The sequence below is a fragment of the Microtus oregoni genome, unplaced genomic scaffold (assembly GCF_018167655.1).
Source record: "Microtus oregoni isolate MIOR12 unplaced genomic scaffold, Mior012 000070F_ref0000104, whole genome shotgun sequence".
In the NCBI taxonomy this organism is placed as follows: Eukaryota; Metazoa; Chordata; class Mammalia; order Rodentia; family Cricetidae; genus Microtus; species Microtus oregoni.
This window is the reverse complement of record NW_024543977.1, coordinates 3090597-3100225: the sequence shown is the minus strand read 5'-3', so window position 1 is coordinate 3100225 and position 9629 is coordinate 3090597. Positions and strand designations below refer to the sequence as shown.

Sequence of the window (9629 nt, the reverse complement as noted above, 5' to 3'; positions counted from 1 at the left end):
GGAAAGAGGAAGAGGAAGAGGAAGGAAGGGAACAGGGATAGGGAGAGATTATGCAGAGAGCAGGGAGGGCACCTCTGGACAAAGGAAATTGTGTAATGAAAGAAATGGAAAAACCGTGTAGCTGATGAGAAATGGTGCCGGTGAGATGAGGAAGGACAGCGGATACACCTGACTATGGGGAGAAATGTTTCTCTCCCTCAGGTGTTGGCAATTCAAGGATGGAAATGGGAGAAACTACTTAGGGAACAACTCAAGGCTGGGGACTGACAACAGGGACGGTGACAGTCAAGGGCAGACGTGAAGGTGACAGTGAAGGGCAGATGCGAAGGTGACAGTCAAGGGCAGACATGAAGGTGACAGTCCAGGGCAGGCGTGAAGGTGACTGACAGTCAAGGGCAGATGCTAGGGCAGATTGGTGACAAGTAGGGATCTCATGCCAGACTAGAGGAAGCTTCTTAAGTTTGATCCATTTGGGATGCCTTCTCTTTAAAGACATGTTTAAAGACGTGGGATCTCAGGTATATAAACTAGGCATATAAATTGAGTATTTACTCATAATTAATCATAAAATGACTTTGTATATGTATGGTTTATCATTCTGCAACTCTTATTTTGTTACTGTTCAAAAAGTTTTTACTATCACAATAACTTTCACAATGCCCACATTCAGTTATGTGACCCCAACATGGAGTTGTGGTACACTGGTACACGACATACAGAACTGGGTTCTAGCCAGGCAGTGGTAGTGCCCACCGTTACTCCCAGCACTTGGGAGGCCGAGGCAGGTGAATCTCTGTGAGTTCAAAGCCAGCCTGGTCTATAGAGCAAGTTCCAGTATAGCCAAGGCTATGTATAGAAACCCTGTCTTGAAAAAGAAAAAAGAAACTGGATTCTAGAATCCAGTGTTGGGAGATGGAAAGACAGAAAAACTAACTAAAACGGAATAATATTCTTTCTCTCTTTCTTTATTTTGTATTAATGTAAGGAAAAACCCTAGACCAAGGCTATAAATATTCAGTGTTGTGTTCTCTTGTAGAAGGGGCCAGAGCCTTCCCAAAGGCTAGCTGATTCCTTTACACATGCACTCCTATCCTAAGGAGTTGTCTTTTTGATCATGGAGCTGCTTTTCCCAACCCAAGACATAGGCAATATAAGGGCAGCACAGGCAGTCTTGAGAGGGAGGCTGACACACAGAATAAGTCCTGCAAACCACTCCCTCCATCCATCGATGGTCCCTGAGTTTTGAGAACTAGGAAACCTGTAGCAAAGAAGCTGCACACATCTCTGTGGAGTGAAGTATAGAGAAGAGTTATAAAGAAATATGACCTTCAAACATTACTACTTGTACTAGAATTTGAACTGCCCACTCTCTGCACTGGAGGTTTGGGCACTCAACAGGGATGCCCTCCAGATAATGACATTAAGATAGAATGCGTTTGTCTGAAGTGGCATATTATTTCTTCCATGTGTATTATTGTGAATCATTTCCTTGACATGTAAATCCTGCATATATTAAATATTTCTGAAAACACTTTCATGAAACTTAACACTTTGATCCAGTACATCACAGTCCATTTTTTTCTCTTAACATTTTTTTTTTTTGCTAGCAGCCACCTAATACCAAGAGATTTGGCCCATCAGTAAGAGTGAGCAGGCATCTGAGAAAAAAAAAATTCATTGGATCAGAAGACAAAAAAAAAGCATTTCATAAGTAATTGGCAGGGCCACTCTCCATGTATATGTTTTTTCTTCTTCAATTTTTATTGAATAGCTTTTCTTAAAATATCTAATTGTCTCATTAATATTATTTTCTATGGGCAACTGTATCTATTTATTCTCTATAAATATTACATACATCTTAAACACTGTGTTAGATTCTATATGTAATCAAAAATGGATGAAATGACAATAGTCTTTGAGTACTTAATAGTTAGCTGTCAAATTCAATAGCATGTCACAAAAACCTAATAGCTCTTGTTTATTGTTAGTTAAGTGGATTCTCATAGTTTGTTATCTTTTCCCTTCTAAAGATCCATGGTAGAAATAGATTCCTTGGTGGAAATAGGATTCAAATTGAGTTGCCTGGAGTCTAAATCCTTTCATGTTTTCTATTAAACAGTGGTAATTGTTAACTTTTAGGTATCATCTGCTTAATATAAAAGGGAGGCATGGAAATTATATGATGAAATAGTTCAGAATGTCAGCTGAATGGGCAGCTTCATATGACACCATTTCAACAGGGATTTCAGTCCACAGATTTTCTAAGAAGGTCACTGTCTCATGTTTTTTGGTTTTTTTTTTTTTTTTTTTTCTGCTCTGGAGAGACACCATGGCCACGGCAACACATAAGAAAACATTTTATTGGGGTGGCTGGCTTGCAGTTTCCGAGGTTCAGCCCTTTATGATCGCGAAGGGAAGCATGGTGATGTGCAGGCAGATGTGGTACTAGAGTAGCTGAGAGCGCTACATCTTGCAGGCAACAGGAAGTCCACTGACTGTCATACCGAGGGAAGCTTGAGAAAACGGGAGCTGAATGCCTTCCCTCACAGTGACACACTTCCTTCAATGAAGCCACACCTCCTAAAAGTGGTACTCCCTTTGGGAACCATTTTTCTTTCAAACCACTACAGTTGCCTTCTCTATATAAGGAATAGCCATTGTCATCTGGAACCACTTTGGTGCCTTCGTATTCTGGGACAAGAACTTCGTCTCCAGCTTTCACACTGACTGAATCTCTCCACACTTTCCTTTAGCGCCTGACCCCACAATCACTACTGTTGCTTCTTGCAATGCTTTTCCTTGAGACTTTTCTGAAAGCATCATGCCACCTTTGGCTACAGTTTCGGTGGCACTCCTTTCAACCAATCCTCTGTCAAAGAGTAGAAGACACTTAAAAGCTTGTCTACCCATGACGTGCACTGACACAGCTCAGACTCTGCCAGCATCGGTTATTTTTAACTGTGTATTTTCAGGACTAAGGGTTCACTCTGTGAATTAGAAAACAGCCATATTCCTTACCTGTAAACCCACAACTATTATTTTGTCTTGTAGGTGACTTGTAATAGCCTATATAATATTATTCTCTAAGTCACAGGGTAAATGTGCCCACAAGTATGCTCTATCTTGCTTCTCTGCTGAGGTGGTAAGTGCTGACCTAAAGCAACTTAGAAAGGGAAGGGCTTATTCAGCTTACATGTCCAGACCACTGCTCATCCCTGAGGTAGATCAGGACAGGAACTCCAGTAGCAGCAGAGGCAGAAACCACAGAGCATGTTGTTTATTGGGTTGCTCTTTTTTGTTATTTAATAAACTCAGGATGCCTGTCCATGGTGCTACTACTCAGGTTGGGTCCTCCCATATCAATAATTAATCAAAAAATTCCTGATAAATGTACTCACATGTCAATCTGATGGAGAAAATTCTTTGATTGAGGTTTCTTCTTTCCAGATGACTCTGGTTTGTGTCATTGACAAAAACTAACCAGATCAAACTATAATCATATAATTATTATTTTTAATGTTTGAAACCTGAAAATAATTCCTTCTATAAATCTCAAAATCCATCTATTCCACCTCAGTCTATCCAGAAAAAATTCTCCAGGATCAACGGACTTTCTAGACAGCAAGTGTGAACACCCGAGATAATGATATTGTTGCGCTTGATAGTGTTTTGTGCTGATCTGTTTGTGGGCATTATTACAGATAGCTCCCCATAGAAAGAGGCCTTCTATTTGGGGGAGATATTAACATCACTCCAGTCTTCACCTTCATTTGGTGTTTGGGTCTGCCTGATGCATGGTGCAATCAAGGAAGCCTGGGGTTGGAATGGTGGTTTTTATCATAATTCAGACTGTCAAGTGTCTACCCAGCTTCTTGAGGTATATACCTGTTTAGCATATACTTCTCTCGGTACCATATCCAGTACTTAGCTGGCACAATAAATAGATCTTGTCTCATTTCCTCTACTTTCTGCCTCTCAAGCACCCCTTCCACTCTTCCTCTGGCTTCAGAACTAAACTCTCCACCAGGGTTTTTGTTTTTGTTTTTTTAAATGTTTGGGAATCAGGCTATGTATCCCAGGCTAGCTCCCAACTCACTTTCTCCATTGACATCCTCACAAACATTAGGATTTGAAATTGGTGTTACCACTTTGGCTGCTTTCTTTTTGTTGTTGTTGTTTTTGTTTTATTTTGGTTTAGTTTTTTGAGGCAGGGTTTCTCTATGTAGCCTTGACTGTTCTGGAACTAACTTTGTACACCAGGCTGGCCTCAAACTCTGCTTCCCAAGTGCTGGGATTAAAAGTGTACACCACCACAGCCCAACTCTTTATTGTTTTTAACAAATCAGATTTGCTAACATAGCAAAGTAGTTCCCCAGCCTAGGCTGCTGAAACAAAGGTAGAGGGAGGATGGGTGGGGGTGGAGGATTGTAGTAAATACTGGCGGTGGGGCTGCGTCCCCAGCACCCCAGCCGCCCGCACGGCTAGCTTTACCCGAAATAACAACACACAAACTGTATTCATTTAAACACTGCTTGGCCCTTTAGCTCTAGCCCTTACTGGCTAATTCTGATATCCCAATCAACCCATCTCTAATAATCTGTGAGCACCGGTCTTACCGGGAAGATTCTAGGTCCATCCTGGGTCGGAGCTGAATTGCGTCTGCCCGGAAGAGCGGAGAATGGCATCTCTCTGAGGCATCTGCTCCTGAGAGGAGAGCTGTGAAGTCTGAGCTCACTTCCTCTTCCTCCCAGCGTTCTGTTCTGTTTACTCCTCCCACCTATCTTCTAACCAATGAGGGCCAAGCAGTTTCTTTTTATTTAACCAATGACCTTCCTCCATCAGAGGATGGTATAAGAAAAGAAGATAGCCTTCAAGACTCTTCCTGTGTAAGACATAGTGTCTCTTAGCCTTCTTTCCTGGTCTTTGTCTACAGTTGAGAGGGCTTCTCCAGGTTTTCCTAGTGTTCTTGCCATCTGACCCAGACTTACACCAGAGTCAGAATATAAAGGAGGGAAAACCAATAGGAACAAGCTGTGATGTCAGGTTTTATCTGGTGCAGTAAATTGGTCAATGCCATCTTGGATGACACTAGACATTCAAAATCCTTAAGACACCTAGAGACTGACCTGATGAAGTGGGAGGTTAGCTAAAGCTCAGATACATGTACTCCTGCCTTGCTGCTCTGAAAATGGTCCTCCTTCTTAATGTTAGTTACATTGAAATTAGGAAACCCACAGGAAAAGGAGTTAAGTTACTGCAGGCAGAGCTGTGTGTCTATTTGGTTCCATTTTAGAGGAAAATATGAGGATGAATCAGGGTAGATTAGTTATACTGGTAATGAGGGCAGGGGAGGAAGAATTTGAGGATGGTTCTCGAAACTATTGATGCATTGCTTCCTCTGTTGGCTGCTGCATAATGTAAGGTAGATATCAAGTAGGTGGGTGCCTATTCACACCTTGATCTAATGTCAGTGTTGCTTGTTGGAGGAATGTGAAGGAAAAACAGAGTCTACTCCTTTGTCCTAGGTGGGTTTGACTTATGCAGGGTCTTCGGCACTGAGAAGTGACCCTGTCAGCTACATTTGTCCTTAAGAGCTGCAGGATAGAGCTACAAACAAAAAAGAAAGAAAATGAAAGGAAGGGAGGGAGCGAGGGAGGAAGGAAGGGAGGGAGGAAGGGAGGGAGGAAGGAAGGAAGTAAAGAAGAAAGGAAGGAAGGGAGGGAGGGAGGAAAAGGAAAAGAAAAGAAATCTCAAAAGAATCCTGTAAGATTATATTTCTGATTGAGCTAGATTGATTATAATCCAGAGGCACATGTGACCTTAAAATGCAAGTTGGGCATGCCTACTAGGACGTCTGATGTTTCTAATCTCTAGGTCTGAGCTACTTACAAAGGGAATCTGAGCAAGGATTTGTTAGCCATATAATCTAAATCTGGCTATCTATAAAATAGATTTATTTTTATATTTCAAGATAAAGTCTGGGTCAAATTTTTGTTTATTTGTTAATCATTTACCATAAAAAGTTTTTGTCCTAACTAAATTTTTTTAAAAAAAAAAATAGCAGTTTTTCTTGGTTGAGGCTTTCTACGATCACTGGCCACCAAGTGCCTCCCAGCTGTTCTGCATCTTGAGGCAATATTTAAACCTAAGAAGAATTTTACAGTTTCTAACAGTTGAGCCTAGATTTAAACTGAATGGCAACTTGTTCAACCCTTGTTCCAAAGTTCCCCTCTCAGTGTCATGGATCATTGACCATTTATCCGCTACATCTCCTCCAGTCATGGATATGTAAGTTCATCTTCACATTTTACTGTCACTTTAGTTTTCTGCCTTTGTTTGGCCTGCTTGGAAGGTGTGCCACATGACCAGACTTCGATTCCCTTCAGGGTCTCTGTCTGTCCCCACTGCCTGTCATGTGACCTTGGCCTTTGACTTCAGGCTAGCAGCCAGAAGATCCAGCTTATGTTGAGGTAGGTATCTAATTCAGAGCCTGCCTCTTCCTTGAAACAAGAAGTGGAACTCAGTTAATCTGTCTCATGTGCCATTCTTCTGCTGGGAGAAACTTCAGGGGAAGCATCACAGCATTGGCCTCTTCTGAAAGTGCAGCAGCCACCATGGCCCAGCACCCCATGATGGGGGGACTTTGGGGTGACATGCTTGTTGTCTCATGTTAAACAGAAATGGAGTTTACATTAGTCAGGACATATTTGATCAAAATGAATCAGTAATTGACACGGGCTGCTGAAAATCCAATATACTTACATACCTTATCTTATCAGGTATCTGCGTAAATTATAGATCTGCATGAGATGTCGTCTCAAAATGTCCTAGCAATAAAAAGTACACATATTAATGGAGAGTTAAGGGCAAGGAATTTATGGTTAGAAGTGCAACAGTGGAGTTGGAATGTAGGTAATTCAGTTCAACAAGTGAGAACTCCTTCCTTGTTCATCATATTGTTTTTAGCTGACGGTTTATCTGGGCACATCATAAGACCTGCTGATAGCATTTCTCAGGTACAGGAGTATTCTGCCTGGTGCACATATAGGTAAAGAACCTTTTTCCCCTTTCTTTTTTGGGTTCATATTGTTTGGTCTTCTAGTGATACCTCAGCTCTTACGTGTGACTTTGATCACAGGGACAGCCTAATTCTTGTGGTTATTTGCATTCTACAAAAGAAGCAAGCCTAGATCATACCAGGCTGGCCTACACAGGAAGAATCTGCTATGAAAAACCCTTACTACCTTAGTTTAACCTCTGTGTGTTTTCATTTAATTAACTTTCATGGAAAACCAGACCTGAGATTTGATTGATTGACTGATTGATTGATTTATCTATCTATCTATTTATTTATTTATTTTTCTTCAAACAGCAGTTTTAATGTGGAAAGTTATTTGGGTATATCTAACAACTTTTCATTTCACATTCTTTTTAAAAATATTTTTATTGAACTTCACATTTTTTTCTGCTTCCCTCCCTGCCTCTCCCCTTCCCTTCAACCATCTGTCAAGGTCCCCATGAGATTTTAAATTGAAGCATTTAGGCGTGGTCACTTTTTTGTTGGTTTCTTTTGTTTTGTTTTGTTTTTTGAGACAGAGTTTCTTTGTACCTTTGAGGCTCTTCCTGGAACTTGCTCTGTAGACCAGGCTGGCCTCAAACTCACAGAGATCCACCTGCCTCTGCCTCCCGATGTGTGCCACCACTGCCCTGCTAAGTGTGCTCATCTTTAATGAAAGCTCTGGCCAGGAAAATGCTATGGTTACCACAAAAGTCCTCAAAACACTCCAGTGTCAGGGTTCACTGAGTGGATTTTGAAACCAGTAGAAACAGCATCATAAAGATCTTGCAAGGTAGTCTCAGTTGACAGGAATCTACAGGCCCAGGGCATTTAGGAGACAGAACTGGGATCTCTCATGGTTACTCTGGTAAAATCAAACTAAAATCTCATCTGTGATAATCACTTGCAGAAATGGGGTGTCCTAAATGAGACCTGACAGCAATGATGGCAACATAGTACATGCAGAGAAGAACGAAGCCAGCATTTTCAGTTTCCCTGAGGAGCAATCACATTTTTTCCTACATTCTTCCTATAGAAGGCTCTCCAGCAATGCATAGGGAGGGAGGTACAGGAGCTGCTGAGGCAGGAGGCTCTTGCTTTTTCTGAGACAGCAATTCAGCTGTCTGAAGCACTTTTGGGGAGCTGCAGGAAGCTTACCGGAGGCTCTCCATGCTTTGCTGAGGATTGTACTAGAAGAGCACTTCCCCAGGGGAAAAAGAAGTCGTGATAAGCTTGACCCAGAAACAATGCCTTAGTCATCAGAGTACAGAGCAGCGCTTGTCACTCAATTCTGGAACCTTGACTACATCCAAGGGCATCAGAGAATGCTGGAAGGAAAGCAACTAAATAAATGTAACACCAATGTCTTCGGGCGGCAAGCTCAGATCTGATGTTCTGTAAGAGTGTTTGCACAGGGTCCACCCTACTCTGTAGTCTCTCTATTCTGTAGGCCAAAGCAGAGTCCTAAGGCCTCAAGGGTACCTAAGCATCTGTGGTGGTCCAGGACTGGGATGGCAGAAGGATGATGGTTCCATGAGACATTCAAATGCCTCCGAAACAATATGACTGGAGAAGGGTGACCTAAAGGATCAAATAAATATTCTGTCTTGGGAAAAAATATGTTTGTGTACCTAATTTTTCAAATTAAAAATTGAAATATGTTAAATTTTTTTCTTTTTCTTAATCAAGTAGTTTTGACACATTATAGTCAAGTGCTCACATCTAGGAAACACTGGGTTGTCCAATAAGATATACCTTCTAAATTTCAAAATGGGAATCAGAAAAAAATGAATTATTACTTTTTTCTTTTTGTATTTTTGACAGTGTCTTTTGTACCCCATGCTGATATCAAGTGTGCTGTGTAGCTGAGGATAACTCTGAATTCCTGATCCAGGTCTGTAACCATGCCTGCCCTAGACGTAAGTGAAAAGATTAGTGCTTAGTCAGCAATCCAGGCTGTCTAAGACATGCGTGTCTCTTGTGGTATCCAGATCATTCTCTGTTTCAAGAAAGCCTAGTTTAGTGACAATCTAGCAAGGATAGCTTCCTGGATCTTGGGTTTCAGGGTACAGCATAAAGAATCACCCCAAGAGTAGCATAAAAACAAGTTCATGGGAGTGAAAGACTGGGTTGGAGGAGACACTAAAGGCAGTTCAAGGGACTCACACTGAGCAGAAATGAAGTTATGGAAACAAAAGATGGCCTGGAAACAACTGGTCACAGCCTGAAGAATTTGAGAACTGGAAGTGCAAACTCAATTCTGATCTCTGCAAGAAATGCTGGCTCAAGTCCTCAGACATAGTAAGAGCATTTACAGAGCATCGGACGAAACCCACAGTCTTGATGACAGTAACAGGGGACTGCAGGACTGAACCCCTACACAACATAAATTAATTTTCTTACAGTTCTAAAGTCTAGGAGCTGAAGATCAAGGAAGGCCTATTTCTCCTCAGACTCCTTTCCCTGGTGAATGGATGCCTGCTTTCTGTTTGGGTTCCCACAGAGGCTTCCCCTGTGTGTCTGTGACTTTGCCTCTTCTTCTAATGAGCTCAGCAGTATGTGACACCAGGGG

At 41.6% G+C, this 9629-nt stretch overlaps 1 pseudogene; it reads right to left on the bottom strand.

The window, feature by feature from the left end:
• Positions 1 to 250: 250 nt before the first annotated feature.
• LOC121440707 lies at positions 251 to 2910 on the bottom strand (annotated as a pseudogene).
• Between the last annotated feature and the right edge of the window lie 6719 nt (positions 2911 to 9629).